The 17,087-nt window shown below is 44.6% G+C and overlaps 1 protein-coding gene and 1 long non-coding RNA gene across 3 annotated transcripts in view; one reads left to right on the top strand and one right to left on the bottom strand.

Annotated features, from left to right (window-relative positions):
- The window catches only part of LOC126998995 (uncharacterized), a 66,176-nt gene extending 60,249 nt beyond the window's left edge, over positions 1 to 5,927 (top strand). Inside the window, exon 4 of the long non-coding RNA XR_007753091.1 lies at positions 5,792 to 5,927. This is a non-coding gene — a long non-coding RNA (uncharacterized LOC126998995). The remainder of the gene's footprint in view (positions 1 to 5,791) is intronic.
- The window catches only part of LOC126998994 (uncharacterized), a 78,621-nt gene extending 72,670 nt beyond the window's left edge, over positions 1 to 5,951 (bottom strand). For both annotated transcript variants that reach the window (XM_050861304.1, XM_050861303.1), the window contains exon 1: positions 5,816 to 5,951. The gene's annotated coding sequence lies outside the window, so the exon portion shown is untranslated. The remainder of the gene's footprint in view (positions 1 to 5,815) is intronic.
- Positions 5,952 to 17,087: the final 11,136 nt, after the last annotated feature.

Here is a 17,087-nt window from a genome sequence, read left to right as displayed (position 1 = left end):
ACACTACACCACCTCCCAGAGCCTTGCTGCAGGCCCTCACGTCCCGCGCGGTTGCTAGTCTGCTGCATCAAACATTCTTTTTAACCTCTACTTGACTTGCATGTTGCTTCCGCATTGTTCGATGTTTGTAACCGAGTAAGTTTGTTTACTCTGGGCAGCGAGCCAAGCATCAGCCTTCTTTGATCAACTTTCATGGGTGTACGGATGCCGTTTTCAGTGTTTTGTTTCCTTTACCATGTCTATCATTTGTCATCTGTGAATGTACATGAACCTTGAACATTTCTTTCATCAAAAAACTTTGTTCTCAGACACTAAATCCTTCGTTGCTTATCCGTATAGTAAAATGAATACATCTAAAATACTTTCGGGTAACGAATCTTTCACTCATAACGGCATTTCTTGTTAATACAGCAGCTGTACAGTCGCCAGTTCAGTCATTCAAATTTCCATCACTGCGTTCCATGTGTAAAAGTGCAATATTATAAATTCCATTATGTCTTGATTATATACTCAGAAATTAAGCTAAGTTTACTAATTAACAATTTAATCAATGCAAATTCCTCGGGATTGCAACCTAAATACTTTGGCAGCTTACTAGCCCTACCAGCGAAGGCCTCTCGCGGAGAAGGAAAGAAAGGGGGAATTTAATTTTACGCTTCGAGGAACGGCAGTTTCTTGAGGGCTCTTCACCGAGGAGGGGAAAGAGTTGCCTAATAACCTGCTGGCCCCTCCACCGCGCTACCCACACCGCTGCGTCCCGTAACACTCACCCTCGCCCACGTACTCCACGGTGAGGTAGACATCCTATATTTCACTCACCTCCCCCAGCCCTGTCACACTTCGCTGACTGACGCGCTCGATAGTTTATCTCAGAAATATATGGAAGCTGCCCCGTGTTATTTCGTGCGTCGAGTCCCCGTCATACCAGTTTGGCCACTCGATCTAGATTACCTGGACTGGCTCCCCGTATAGTGGGGAAAAGTTTTTACACGGACAGGGAAACAGACAGATTGACGGACAGACGGATAGACAAACAGACATTAGTTCTGCATCAGCGTTTAAAATTCAAATGAGAAACCAGCTAGAGTGTAAACGCCATGAATAAACGCCGTGCATGGGAATGAGGGAATTACATATAAAATTCTGATCCTCTTTATGATCGCGGCTGCCTTCACCTACACCAAACACTGGGAAACGTTTTGTGGGGGCGGGCAAACTGAAACAAAGGAATTAAACAGGGGGAGTAAGGTAAGAAGCAGTTAAGAGAAAAGGGTAAGGTGAAGGAAGTCGAAGGGAAAGGGAAGGTGAAGAAAAGGAGAGAGAAGGGATAAGTAACATACGAAAATAAAAGGGATGGATAAAGTGGAGGGAAAAGAGAGAGAAGTGGTGAGTTAGGTAAAGGAAAGGAGAGGAAAGTGATGAATAAGGTGAAGGAAAGTGAACAAAACAGTGGTGAGTAAAGGGAAGGAAAGGAGAAAATACGGTGTTGAGTAAGGGGTGGGAAAGGAGAGAGGAAACTGATAGGTAAGGCTGAGGAAAAGAGGGATGGTAAGGTGAAAGGGAGAGAGAAGAAAAATAATCGGGTATCTGTGTAACGAGAGCAGGGAAGCAGATGGGAAGGAGGGGCGAGGGGCGGGGAGTGAGGAACATGGTCTGGCTGCTTAAAGGGACGACTTACTGTAAAAAAATATATAAAAAGTTTATTCACTCGAAGCGTGTATCTGGCTCATAGCGGGGTTTTGTAACGACGCACGTGATAGGCTGTCTGATCATAATCCTCGCTCACGGGCGCTGCTCGTGATTGGCTGTCCAGTTGTGTGCTCAGTCACGGGCCTCTCTGGTGTTATGTTTCTATATTATTTCCCGTAGCTCACCTACCCTATTTTGGTAGAAAGAAAAAGACTCGGTAATGATTGTAGAACAAAAATACGTTTCTCACAAATCTGTAATACAAAAAAATAAAGAAATTATGGCGAGTATAATTGAAAGAACAATGTATTCAGTCCTCCGTAGCATGAGTAGCGGCGAGTCTCGTGCGCGGCGCGAATCACTGCCATGGAATGCGAGATGTTCGGTGTTTCGCTTATATCACGGTTTTATCTATAATCTGTGTACGCCATCGTGTTAAGAATGCTTTTCTTTCTACCAAAATAGCGTGTCTTGTACAATAGGTGAGCCACGGAAAATAATATAGAAACAACACCAGAGAGGCCCGTGACAGCACACAACTGGACAGCCAATCACGAGCAGCGCCCGTGAGCGAGGATTATGATCAAACAGCCTATCACGTGCGTCGTTACAAAACCCCGCTAGGAGCCAGATGCACGCTTTCAGTGAACAGAGTTTTTTATAGTAAGTCTTGTGGAGAATAAACTGTTGATTCTCAGTGAAGTTACTGACCTCCGTGCTCATGCAAACGTTATTAGCTCGGAAGGGATGGGGGGCGGTTGGGGGGGGGGGGGGGGACAAATGAGAAAGACAGAATACTTATACTTTTTCATTTGATATCATTAAACGAAATCAAATTCAGATGTGATGCAATTTTCCTTTCAGGCGACTCGAATGTCAGCTAGAAAGTGTAAAACACATGGCGAAATAAAAAATAAACGGACCGTTACATGGTGTGTGTGTGTGTGTGTGTGTGTGTGTGTGTGTGTGTGTGTGTGTGTAAAATAGTATAGATACTGTTCAATACTTGTAGAAAGGTTAATAATATAGTATTTAAAATATTTTCATTGTTACATTTTTACGTAATTGAACAGTAAAGAAAAACAGACGAACTTGCCAAATTTAAGACCGCGAAAGTCATTCCAACACCCAGAAAAGATGATGTGAGGCCAAAGAGTAAGGTACAGAGGTGGGAGTGTTCGCGGGTCAGGCTCCTACGGAAGTGTTGTCCAGCCATGAGCGTGGCGGTATGGGTTGAGCTCCTCACGGCACGGAAGAATCTTTTTTTTCAAGTATTCAAAGAAGTTTAACTATTCAGGATGTTCACGAATACTACTCAAGTCGTTCATGTTGAATTATTTGTCAAACTAGTATTGATTCATCTGAGTACAATAGTATTGCAAAGCAAATATTTTTTCGAGTGATGTGATGTCGCTCGAAAAGCTAGTACATAATTATGGTTTCAGGTGTTGAGCTTTACCGCTAGGCCAGAATCATAACATATCGCTTTGATGTAATGCGTGCGTTTCTCAGTTTTTTCCTGAAAATGAAATCACATATGAAAATTATCTTGTCAAGTATAGTTCTTTCATGAAGACCTCAGTTTCACTAAAGGACACATCAGCAACGTCTACAGCTCTTCGACTATTAGAGTAGCCTTAAAATTACGATTGTAAGTGCTAGAAATTGTACTTATGGCAAGATAAAGAAGTACAGTACTTCACTATAGTCTTAAAATGATTCCAGCCTCTCAGTTTCGTAATTGAGAAAAAGCAGTATCTAGAGTTGTATATTAAAGCCAGTTAACCTGCAGGTTCGGAAAGTGTTCCACGTCGACCATAACTACATGGTACAACAATTAATTTTTGGAGGCATTCAGGGCGCGTAGTTTAAATCAGCCCATACTTGTGGTGTTAGCAAATACCGAATAGACTAACTACCTTTACGGCATGTCAACTTTCATTGCTAACGAATATACTTGTTAGGAAAACAAGCAGCTGATGGAATCTTTAGAAACATTGTATAGACAATTTAGTCAGACTTTTTACATAATACTAAATCACCAGACGTACATTTCCCTTACGGTGGTTTGTTGGGAACGGGATACACATAACAGCCACGCACTGGACACGAGGGAGAGAAAAAAAAAAACGAGACGTGACTCCGAGGCCCGAGCGTCATCTATCTTTTCTGCACAAGACTTCTGAAGGAAAACTGTTTATAGGCAGGTTGGGGGTGAAGGCCGTGAAGCAGACATTCAATCATCCTGCTATTGACACTGAAATATTAGACAAACACTGCACGGATCTTGATTATTAATGCTAAATATAATGATTAAAATTAAAATTGAAGAGAGAGAGAGAGAGAGAGAGAGAGAGAGAGAGAGAGAGAGAGAGAGAGAGAGAGAGAGAGAGAGAGAGAGAATATGAAGGTTTAAACGTATCCTGCTATACGGCCCTGAAATCGCATGTTACCGGGGACACAGTCGGCCGAGGAGGAGCACCACAAGGATCACACACCTCACCCACGACGTAAGCAGTTCTCTTCCGCAAGCTGGAACAGGCAACACTGCTCTCAGTCGCTTATTTCCCCCTCTATTAGCTTTTATCCGTGAACGTAGTGCTCTGTTATAGTAATGAAGTGGGGAGAGCACCATGTCCTACACTAACCAAGGAAATCAAGCAACTATAATCTATATATTGACCTTTTTTTTGTTAACTTAACCTATTATTTGGTATAAGGAAATAGATCAATGGATAAGCACAAAAGGTAAGGCAATCGTCCACAACTTATTGCTTCAACAAGGAAAACAGGGAGATACCAAAGAATTATTTTCACTTATCTTTCATAGTTCGTTGATACCCACTACCTCCTCGAGAATCTCTCATAAACTATGGAGGCATTATGTCCTCAAATTATGTATCGTTGATGTGCACCATTGTTCTGTTTTGTTTAATTATCTCTTTAACATATCGTGATTAGAGTGAAGTACATGCCGGTATCTTAGTATTGTTCAGTTTTAGTATTTGTAAGTAAGCCCTAAGCCTAACATTGTCATGGACGCTGCAGAACGCTTGACCTCTCCTCTGACCCTGCTATCATATCTAAATGGGGAAGAAGGAACTTGGTGTCCTTAAAAACTCAATTTTTCCACCAGTCAACTCGACACACTCTTCCAAACAACTATCCCCTATTCTTCGACAACGATCAGCTTTCCTCTTCTTCCACAATAAATGTTCTCTATCCTTAACTCAAAATCTTAGCTAGAAACTTCATATCTCATCTTTTGCTTAATCAGCCTCTTCGAAGTTAGGCGTTCTGTAACGCCTCCACTATTTTTTCCTTTCCAAATGCTATACATCTACAGGGGCCTTGTCAGCCTTCGTATGGAATATTTATCTCATGTGTAGGGGTGCTCAACTCAACACAGCCCTTTAGGACAGAGTGGAATCAAAGGTTCTTCGTCTCATCAACTCTCCTCCTCTTACTGACAGTCTTCTATCCCTTAAACTCCGCCACAATGTTGCCTCTCTTTTTATCTTCTACCGATATTTTCATGTTGACTGCTCCTCTGAACGTGCTAACTACATGCCTCCACGACTTCCCCTGCCCAGGTGCGCAAAACATTCTACACACACACACACACACACACCACACCACACCACACCACACCGCACCGCACCGCACCGCACCGCACCATACCACACCACACACTAAAGGGAGGAGGCAAAACCCATCATATTTATTGGCCACATTAAGATAGGAATATAAACCATCTTTTTTTTTTAGTTACAGCAAATCAATTACTACACTCGGTAATTTGCAAAAGATATATGCTGGATCAATTTAATGGCAATAGATGTAATTATGGTGTTAATATGTAATGTTTATTATACACTTCATTCTAATTTATTTTCCATTTTCTTACCATAACCACCTTGTTTGATCGTGATACTGGGTACTAAGTGTATACTCTTTTTTTTATTGTTTTCATCATGACTAATCTTATTAGATATATAAAGTATGGTCAAGAGACAGACATTAGATATAAAGAAAAGAGAGTGTGTGATATAAAAGAATGTGCATACCCGCTGCCTCCAATTTTATGTTTACTTTTATTCAGATGGAGAGGCGAGTGTGATCCTACCTGATGAGCCGCCAGCATCGGGGAGGGCAGCAGGGCACGGGGCACCATGGTAGGTCACGGGCAGGCTTCTGGTCCTCCTCACTCGTTCCTCGTGTGATATTCCCAAGAATGCTTCGCTTCGCCACAACCTTCTACAAACTTTGCTCTGAACCGTTTTTCCGTGAAAAATATTAAAAATTCTCGATAATTTTCTCGTAGAACACAATCACGTAAACGTTTTACTCAGTATTTTTTTCGTTACGTATAATTGAGTATTACCTATTGACCGCGAACGCGCGTCTCTTCGCCGTAACGACCTCACATAGTCACAAGCACTACACGCTTCTCGGGAAGGACAGAGAGCGACTCGCGCGTTACATTCTTCCGCGGCTTTTCGCGGCCTACTGACGACTCAGCACCGCGGCCAGCCGTCCATCCGACGCGCCATGTTACTCATTGCCGCCGTAACGCGCCCCGCGCTCGCTGAAGGGACCACGGAAAGAAAGATAGAGCTACGGCAGAAATTAATATGGAACCATTTGTTTTATGTTGAATGACTTTTCACTCCAAAAGAAGGCAAACAACAGGCCATGGAAAAAAAGTTTGCATCGTTTTATTCACAAGAAGACAAAAAGACGAATCCTCTGTATTTTACGCAACCCCGTCCAGTTCCACAGTATTTGATATGTCTCCTTTATAAAAGAATTTAACTTTTTAAATCTTAAGAACGTGGAAAAATCTATAAAAGATGACTACTCCAAAGTCACCCATTGTAAAGGTTAGCTTTTCTCTTAGTGAGCTGGGCGGCAGTGGAGTGAGGTTAAGTATGAAATATTTTGTATCGTAGCCGCGGGAGCTGGACGACACGCATAATTGTAGCAAGGACAGGGGAGTAGCGCCCCGAAGATACAGGGACATCTAAAGTCATCTTTGGTGCTAAACACGATTTTATTCTCCGAAGCTCTGATATATAACATGGATGCCAACTAGGGGAAGCCCTCCGGTAGGTGAAAAAAAAATGTCGGCGTGTTACAGCAAGACTATATATTTTCTTTATTCAAATTAAGTGCGAAGACAACCTGAAAACTAAAGCGTTCTCTGACTTTGATTCAACAACAAAGTCTTAGAAAAGCCCCTTATATATTTAGCACCAGCAAACTGATCACCAGAGAGGTTTTCAGTAAGGTTTTCATCAGACTGCCAATTAGTTTTACAACGCCTAAATGACAAACAGTGTGTCAGGGTAGAATTTTACCTGGGCAGTGACGTGAGAAGTCTACGGAAACAAACAGCCGATTTTAAATTACTCAACCGCTCCAATGATAGAAAATGCGAATTATTCAGGGCCAAGGAATGAATTACAAGGCTTTTTTTTAGCAGTCCAGTCTAAAAGCGTTATTGCAGCCAAAGTTTGTGTGTATGTGTGTGTGTGTGTGTGTGTGTGTGTGTGTGTGTGTGTGTGTGTGTGTTTGTATTCGTGTTGTGTATTCGTGTATGTGTGTGTGTGTGTGTGTGTGTGTGTGTGTAATAATAATGATAATAATAATAATAATATATGGTTTATTCATATATGGCAGGTGTGTGTATTCGTGTGTGTGTGTGTGTGTGTGTGTGTGTGTGTGTGTGTGTGTGTGTGTGTGTGTGTGTGTGTGTGTGTGTGTGTGTGTGTGTGTGTGTGTGTGTGTGTGTGTGTGTGTGTGTGTGTGTGTGTGTGTGTGTGTGTGCAGTGGTCATGTTCATGTTAGAGACTCTGGGGACCTTAGGAAATAATAAAAAATAAGGCATAGATTTCTTACGACTTCCACTCCCAAGATAAAGCTAATAAACAAGGAACAATATGCGAGAGGTAGTAAAGGTTTCGTCCATCATAAGTGTCGGGGCGTGGCGGGGCAAACACGGCACAGTTATTATTTAATGCTTGGAATTGTTAATTTTGTACAAAACTTTGAAGGCCATCATAGCCTCTGCGTTTTTTCTAAGGTGCTGCCCACAGCGCCGGCAGGCTTTCTCGAGGGTTCTCTTGGACGACCCCAGCCCGTTAGTGGCGCTGGCAAATTTTATTTAAAGTGGCTACCGTGATATATGACTCTTGCTTGGCCCATGCTGCCCGCCGGTGCTCCACTTTAACGAAGTCGATGAAGTAGGGGTTGACTGAAAATCTGAACAGCATCTGGGTAATCATCCACCACTCAGCAGTGGGACTCGAACCTAGGTCTCCGGGCTCACCACGCCTGCACTCTGACCACTCAGCCACCAACAAGCTGCATAGCAGCCCGTTGACTGTAGCTATATTCATAAATTTCTACGTATATGTTTGTTTAAGAGAGAGAGAGAGAGAGAGAGAGAGAGAGAGAGAGAGAGGACGTGTGCCCCAGGCGCGCCAGGCCAGTGCCACACCACCCACCCGGCCCAGACGATGAACCGACCCAATAAAGTCGCCCGTACACTACCCTCTTACCCAGTACACTGCCCAGTGCACTATAATCTCTTGATTGCTTCCGCCACTACCCGTACTGTGAGGTGAACAGCCCTTGTGGTCTTCAAAACCTTCACTCACCGTACACTATATCCGGCCCTGTTTCTCGCCGGCTTAGGACTGTGTAGGAGGCTACCTATGCCTAGTTAGGCTCATCACGCCTCCACAGGGTGAAGGTGAAATATAAACTCAATGATGGAGCAGAAAAACAGCCATAGAGAAAACTCCTTGAATGCCTAGCCAACCAGAACATCTTTGTACGTGGCAGATGACAAGTCATTTGACCACATATATCTGGACACAACAGCCAAAGTCCTTGGCGATGCAGGCTTCACCCTATACACCCCCCCAGAGGTCAAATGCCGCAAGTGCATTATCATCAAGAATGTACAGGGCTTGGCGGACCATGATGTGCTTCATATCAAACAAGATATTGAACGCATACAGAGCTGGGCAACCGTCACAGAGGTCATTCGCTTCCCGAAAGGCACGTATAAAGTCATGTTCAGAACACAAGACATGGCTGCCACGGCATGCAGGCAGGGACTGAAGGTCCTAAATCTAAGCCTTACGCCAGCCCAGTTGGAGGTGGAACAATTTATTCCACTCACCGTGTGCTTCAGATGCTACCAGATTGAAGGACACACAACAAAAAGTGCACAAAGCCACAAGACTACAAGGTGTGCTCAATCTGCGCAGAGACAGACCACACGTGGCAAGAATGCAACGCAGGGGAGCAGAAATGTGTCCTGTGCTCAGGCCAGCACTCTTGCATGGCCATGAAATGCCCGAAAAGAAAACAGGCACTAAAAGACAAACGTGCCAGGGTAAATGCCAGCAAGCTAAAACCTAACCAATTGTATTCTTATGTAGCCAACAACAATCACTTACCCACAACCCGGCTCATTAGAAAACCAATTGAAGGTTGCAGCTATGCAGCTACTGCCCTATCTCAAGAGCAAAGAACGCCAGGCACATACCAGGCTGTCATAAGGACACTGAGCATTGAAAATGGCCTCCCATTACCGGCTAACACGAAATCAGCAAACACAGCCTTGGCTGAACTCGCTCAGACCCTTCCCAAGTCTATCAACAACGGCCATTCAGACCCCCCCACCCACAGCGGCCGGCTCGGCCCAGGCTGTAACCCCAACCCCAACAAACGATGAATCACCACGTGAACAGGCACCAGGGTCCCAACAGGGGCCGAGGAGCGACGGCCCGACCTTCCATCCCCCATCGCCCCCACTCCCTCAACCCTCGCGGTCGGTCCCTCGACCACACAACCATGCCCACCACATCAGGACCAACACAAAGGTGCCAACGCCCCGGACTGAGGAGCGAGGCAAAGGAGCAACAAAACTGACCCTAATACAACCATGTCATTCACACAACCTACCAATCAACTAAAATACTACAGCACAATGTCCACCATTGGCACCAAACGCATCAATCTAATAAACACGTACACACATGAGAACCCAGATGTAATCCTCATAAATAGCCATGGCCTCCCCAACACCCAGGCTCTAAAGATACCGGGTTATTCATGTTATCAGCGGAACAGAACAGGTGAACAACACGCTGGAGTGGCAATAGCAGTCAAAACAGGAACCCAGCACAAAATATATGACGACTTCCACTACTCCGACACCCTTTCTGTTAAATTAATGACTACCCTCAGGCCCATTAATATTCCCCACGAGAGGGCTGCATCATGTTTCCTGACTTCTATAAACTGCTACGCATACCTGAACCCATGTACTTCCTAGGCGACTTAAACGCACGCCACACCAGCCTTGGCCATTCCAACACAAATACAACTGGACGAAACATTATGAAAATCATCACCACCTTCGGAGCCCAGCACATAGGTCCAAATTTCCCCCACGTTTAGCCACTCAGCCCTCACCACGCCTGACGTGATTCTAACGAATGGGAAAACATACCACAACACCCACCAGCCAAGGGGCCACTAACGAGCAGCGACCACCTCCCAATACTGTTCACCATCTCAACCACTCCCGGTGTCGTGCCCTGCCCACAGCGGATGAACACAAAAAAGGCGAATTGGGAGCAATATAAGAACATTATTGACTCAGAACTACCTGACCTACATCTAGAGGGAAAAACACAGATGACATAGAAACTGCTGTCAACACCTGGTATACCGCTGTCAAAACTGCCCAAGCACAAGCAATACCCCTCACAAGGCACAAAACACTATCATAAAGAGATTACGGACGCACAGCTACGTTTTACCAACATCCTCCGATACGCCGGGAGGCACGGCTGGACGCATGATCTTTATCAACAAAGTAGAGTTCTCCAACGAACGCTACAAGATACGTGCAAAACAGCATACAACAGGCACTGGGAAAACACAATAAAAGGCCTCGCCGAAAATACAAGGACCCAAAAGCCTTCTGGCAGGGAATAAAACGCCTGCAGGGCAACACACACCACCGCCCCATACACCTAGAAAGGGAGGTCAAAATACAGGATGACGAGGGTATTGCCCAAGAGTTCAGTGAAACCTGGAAGTCAGTGTTCACAATAAGACCTGAAGACAACGCTCATTATGACCAAGACAATGAACGGGAAGTAAAGGCATGGCTCCAACAGGACCCAACAAGAACCAGGCCACACCATACGATTGATCTGCAACGCCTAACACAGGCCCATCTGTTGACTATGGAAATAGGCACAGCCGAGCTCCAGTCAGCTATAAACAAAACGAAAAACAAGTCGCCCGGAGAGAGCAAAATAGATAAACAACAAATCAGCATGTTACCCCCCAGAAAGCGTACCTACTCACCATATATAATGCGATGTTAACAACAGGTTACTTCCTCAACGATTCAAAGTCGCCACTCTCACCATGATACCTAAACCAGGCAAACCATCCACGGATCCCAAGAACTACAGACCAATCTCAAGTCCCTGGAAAAATCTTTGAAAGAATAATCAACTTAGGACTCAGATGTCACCTGGAGGAAAACAACCTTTATAACCCGTCCCAGTATGGCTTCAGGGCAGGGAGGAGCACTACGTCAGCTATCTCCATCGCCAGCGAAAAGGTAGCACTCACTAAAGGACAAGGACTAAACTGCACTATTATCCAACGCGACATCAGCAAGGCGTTTGATAAAGTCTGGCTACAGGGCCTGCAATACAAAATACTTCAACTCGGACTGCCAGAGCTAACGGAAAAACTGTTATGTAGCTTCCTTGATCAGCGCTCAGCTTCCATTCGAGTTAAGTCAGCAATATCCTCCCCGTTCCCCCTGCACAGCGGCGTGCCACAGGGCAGCGTGTTATCACCAACGCTCTTCATCACCTACACCTCTGACATGCCCCGGTCTGATAACAGAAGCTGTATGGATATATATTATGCTGACGATGCGACACAAATAGTGACCTCAACGGTACCCTAGACCACCATGACGCCCTGGTCGTGCGGGAGGCGAACAGACTCAACACATTTGAAAAAAAATGGAAGATCAAGACAAACATAGACAAGTTCGCTGTGGTCGCACTCGGCAGGAAAAAATTAAATGACATACAAATACAAGGCAACACCATCTCCCACCAAAAACAATGCCAGATATTAGGCCACACAGTGACATCCACCGGCGTGATCGTTAAACATATCAACGACAAAACCATGAAAGTTAAAACAGCCCTCACATCACTAAACAGATTCTGGCACTTTCAAACTGTATCTAGTAAAGACTAAGATACTTCCTATACTAGACTACTCACCCACCCCGACACACATGGCTTCCCACACCAAGATGTTACAGCTTCAGAGGCTGCAGAACAAAGCGCTGAGATTTGCCACCGGACAGAAATACCCGTACACGGAAAACACACAGGCACAACACCGCAGACTCGGAGTACACTAGTCACACAAGGCACTAGAGGCGGCCGGAAAGATATGGGAGAAGCTAGACCAGCAAGACGACGTGAACTACACCCACGTCAAGGAGCTTGACGGCAGCACGAACTTGGTCCACCCTGGTTTAGTCACTACGAGAACAACCGCCACACATCACTTAGCTCTCTACACACAAACAATCCAAACACACAAACCCCAGCACGCCGGGGTATACAAATATAAACAATAACTACACCAGAACAACTAACGAACCTACACCATACAACTGTACACTCCTACTGTCTTTCCTATTCCCCACCTGTACCTCACTAACCCACTTCCTCTGATTAAAAAAAAAAAAAAAAAAGAGAGAGAGAGAAGGACAATGTGTGGGGTAGATTTATATAATATGGGATACTCTAAAAAATTCCTAACAAAATCCCTGACGAAAGAAAAGCATCTCAGTTTCTCTTGATGAAACGTGATAATAATAATAATAATAATAATAATAATAATAATAATAATAATAATAATAATAAGGTAATTATTGAGAATCATTACGCGCCTCCAAAATACGATATTACGCCTCCCTATTATACTTAAAGGACGAAATGCATGTCCCTTAACCATAATATGAAGGCGGAAAAACTTGAAAGTAAAGAAAAAGTGGTAAAGGTAGTGAAAAGGCATATTATACATACGTACATTTGTTTTGGTGGCGGCGGCGGCTCTTGCAGTATTGGGAAGTGAACAGTGTTGTCAACGATCCGGTTAGAGATGGTACGCTAGGTTAGCGATGGTACGTTTAGTTTGCAATTAGCCCACGCATGTGAGACCAGGTCCACCACGCGTTTTTTTTTTTTTTTTTTTTTTTTAGAACTCACCTTTACCTAATACTATACCCGGCCCAAACCATCACAAAACCCTTTGGGTAAAGGTACGTGTTCTACAAAAAAATAATAATAACCACGCGTGATGGACCAACAGATCGCAGTCACAATATAGCTCGCAGAGAGAGGTTCAGCTTGCTTACTTTTTCTATATTTCTCTCATCGCTATCGTTTAATTGTCCTGTTTCGGCTCCAACACACCGCACAAGCATCAGAACAATACTTTTAATCAAGAGAAGGCTTTATAACAAACGAATGGCAGATTTTGATTGAACGTTCACTTAGTTTCTGCTGATATGGTCTGTTGGTCTGGTGTATTGTTCTCATGCCGGCCATACCAACCATTACAAACATCACAAGTGGACAAAACTAGGATGAGAGCGGGAAATCAGGGAAAATGCAAAAACTAATGGCCGTAGAAAATGGCAAATGCTGGGAGGGGAGAGAATGGACGAGGAGGGGGAGAGAAGGGGAGATTTACCTTATCCTAAAATCTATTCATAAGCCCAACTATTACTCCTATTACTCCATTCCAGATAAATTAGTAGGTCTTCCTGCTGTGTATTTCCCCAAGTGCGCATTCGTGGTAGACAACAGAGCGACTTATTTCTGCAGGACGAAGAGAACACCATTGGAAGAGCTCTTTTTGAAAACACAGGAATGGAGACAGTAAAGACAGTACTATATAAATTTTGGCAGAGAAGAGAAAAGAAAGGAAGAGGAGACGTGAAGAGGTTTAGAAACACAAAAGACCCAGACCGAGAAAGACCACAGACCCAGAAAAAGCTACATCAAGGAGTGCCGTTACAAAGGCAAGATTCCCGGACTGACAACTCAACTCAATTCTACTCGTGACTCGTAAGGTGAAGCAGTTCGCCTGTCATGCCCGCCGCTTCAACATGGCCCAGGTGAGAGTTGACGCCCACCACCTCAGCTTCCACCTCCTTGATGCGGTAGATCTCATAATATGATTTTCTGGAAGGAGCCTCGGACCATATTTAATGACGAGATTTTCTATTCTCTTTTTCTATTAGCCTCTCGGTCCCACACGTCCACTACGTAGTTTAATGAGATTTTCTATTCTCTTTTTCTATTACTCTCTCGGTCCCACACGTTCTTGTTGTTTTGGGCCGCGGCGATCTAGTCGCTCACATGAGCTGGTGTCGTCATGTGAGGTCTTCACATGCGCGTCAGCTGTCAGCTGCCCCGTCTTTCTAAGGAAGGCGCAGGTGAGGCGGATGACAGTTTCCTTTTTTTTTTTTTTTTTTTTTTACAGCAAAGGAGACAGTTCAAGGGCACAAAAAAAGCAAACATTAATAAAAAAAAAGCCCGCTACTCACTGCTCCTAAAAAGAATCCAAAGAGGTGGCCGAAAGATAGGTCAGTTTCGGGAGGAGAGGTGTCCTGATACCCTCCTCTTGAAAAAGTTCAAGTCGTAGGCAGGAGGAAATACAGATGAAGGAAGATTGTTCCAGAGTTTACCAGCGTGAGGGATGAAAGAGTGAAGATGCTGGTTAACTCTTGCATAAGGGGTTTGGACAGTATAGGGATGAGCATGAGTAGAAAGTCGAGTGCAGCGGGGCCGCGGGAGGGGGGGAGGCATGCAGTTAGCAAGTTCAGAAGAGCAGTTAGCGTGGAAATATCGATAGAAGATAGAGAGGCAACATTGCGGCGGAATTTAAGAGGTAGAAGACTATCAGTATGAGGAGGAGAGCTGATGAGACGAAGAGCCTTAGCCTCCACTCTGTCCAGAAGAGCTGTGTGAGTGGAGCCCCCCCACACATGAGATGCATACTCCATACGAGGGCGGACAAGGCCCCTGTATATGGACAGCATCTGTGCAGGGGAGAAGAACTGGCGGAGACGGTACAGAACGCCCAGCCTCGAGGAAGCTGATTTAGTAAGAGATGAGATAATGAAGTTTCCAGTTGAGATTTTGAGTTAAGGATAGACCGAGGATGTTTAGTGTTGAGGAAGGTGATAGCTGGGTGTTGTCAAAGAATAGGGGATAGTTGTTTGGAAGATTGTGTCGAGTGGATAGGTGGAGAAACTGTGTTTTAGAGGCGTTGAAGGACACCAGGTTCTTCTTGCCCCAATCGGAAATAATAGTAAGGTCTGAGGCTAAGCGTTCTGCAGCCTCCAGCCTTGAGTCGTTAAGTTCCTGAAGGGTGGGTCTTCTATTAAAAGAAGTTGAATAATGCAGAGTGGAATCATCGGCGTAGGAATGGATAGGACAGTTCGTTTTGGAAAGAAGATCATCAATGAACAACAGGAAAAGAGTGGGAGATAGGACAGAACCCTGTGGGACACCACTGTTAATAGATTTAGGGGAAGAACAGTGACCGTCTACCACGGCAGAAATAGAACGGTCAGAAAGGAAACTGGAGATAAAGGTACAGAGAAGGATAGAAACCGTGGGAGGGTAGTTTAGAAAGCAAAGATTTGTGCCAGACCCTATCAAAAGCTTTTGATATGTCCAGCGCAATAGCAAAAGTTTCACCGAAACGGCTAAGAGAGGATGACCAAGAGTCAGTTAAGAAGGCTAGGAGATCACCAGTAGAACGCCCCTTGCGGAACCCATACTGGCGATCAGATAGAAGGTCAGAAGTGGAAAGGTGCTTTTGAATCTTTCGGTTAAGGATTGATTCAAAAGCTTTAGATAGACAAGAAAGTAAAGCAATAGGACGGTAGTTTGAGGGATTGGAGTGGTCACCCTTCTTAGGTACAGGCTGTATGAAGGCATACTTCCAGCAAGAAGGAAAGGTAGATGTTGACAGGCAGAGGCGAAAGAGTTTGACCAAGCAGGGTGACAGCACGGAGGCACAGTTTTTAAGGACAATAGGAGGCACTCCATCAGGTCCATAAGCCTTCTGAGGATTGAGGCCAGAGAGGGCATAGAAAACATCATTTTGAAGAATCTTTATAACAGGCATAAAGGAGTCAGAGGGGGGATGAGTAGGAGGAATATGCCCAGAATCGTCCAGAGTTAGAGAAAGCAAGGTTTTGACATTTTCTATTAATGAAAGAATTTTTGGTTAGTCGGAGAATAGATTTGGCACGATTTCGGGCAGAAATGTAAAGTTCATAATTAGCATTAGTTTGAAGGCTCTGGTACCTTTTGTGAGCTACCTCTCTATCATTGACAGCACGAGAACAAGCGTGATTAAACCAAGGCTTTTTAGCGCGAGGAGTAGAGAAAGAACGAGGAATGTATGCCTCCATTCCAGAGACAATCACCTCTGTGATGCGCTGAGCACACACAGAGGAGTCTCTATCCTGGAAGCAATAATCATTCCACGGGAAATCGGAAAAGTACATCCTCAGGTCGTCCCACCAAGCTGAAGCAAAATGCCAGAAGCATCGCCTCTTCGGTGGGTCCAGAGGGTGTACAGGAGCGATAGGACAGGATGCAGAAATAAGATTGTGATCGGAGGAGCCCAACGGAGAGAACAGTTTGACAGAATAAGCAGAAGGGTTTGAGGTAAGGAAGAGGTCTAGAATGTTGGGCCGATCTCCAAGATGGTCGGGAATACGTGTAGGGTGCTGGACCAACTGCTCTAGGTCGTTGAGGATAGCAAAGTTGTAGGCTTGTTCACCAGGATGGTCAGTGAAAGAGGATGAAAGCCAAAGCTGTTGGTGAACATTGAAATCTCCTAGGATGGAGATTTCAGTGAAGGGAGAGTGGGTCAAGATGTGCTCCACTTTAGAATTCAAATAGTCAAAGAATTTTACATAGTTGGTAGAGTTAGGTGAGAGATAAACAGCACAGATGTATTTAGTAATGGAATGACAATGAAGTCTTAGCCAGATGGTGGAAAATTCAGAAGAGTCAAGGTCGTGGGCACGAGAGCAAGTGATGTCGTTGCGCACGTAGGCGCAACAACCAGCTTTGGATTGAAATTTAGGATAGAGATAGAAGGAGGGAACAGAGTAGAGATTGCTGTCAGTAGCCTCAGAAACCTGTGTTTCGGTAAGGAAGAGAAGGTGAGGTTTAGAGGAGGAGAGATGATGTTCCACAGAATGAAAATTAGAGCGAAGACCGCGAATG

This window comes from Eriocheir sinensis, chromosome 15, assembly GCF_024679095.1.
Source record: "Eriocheir sinensis breed Jianghai 21 chromosome 15, ASM2467909v1, whole genome shotgun sequence".
Lineage (NCBI taxonomy): Eukaryota > Metazoa > Arthropoda > Malacostraca > Decapoda > Varunidae > Eriocheir > Eriocheir sinensis.
The sequence above is the reverse complement of the archived record's forward strand: the minus strand, read 5'-3'. Positions and strand labels throughout refer to the sequence as shown.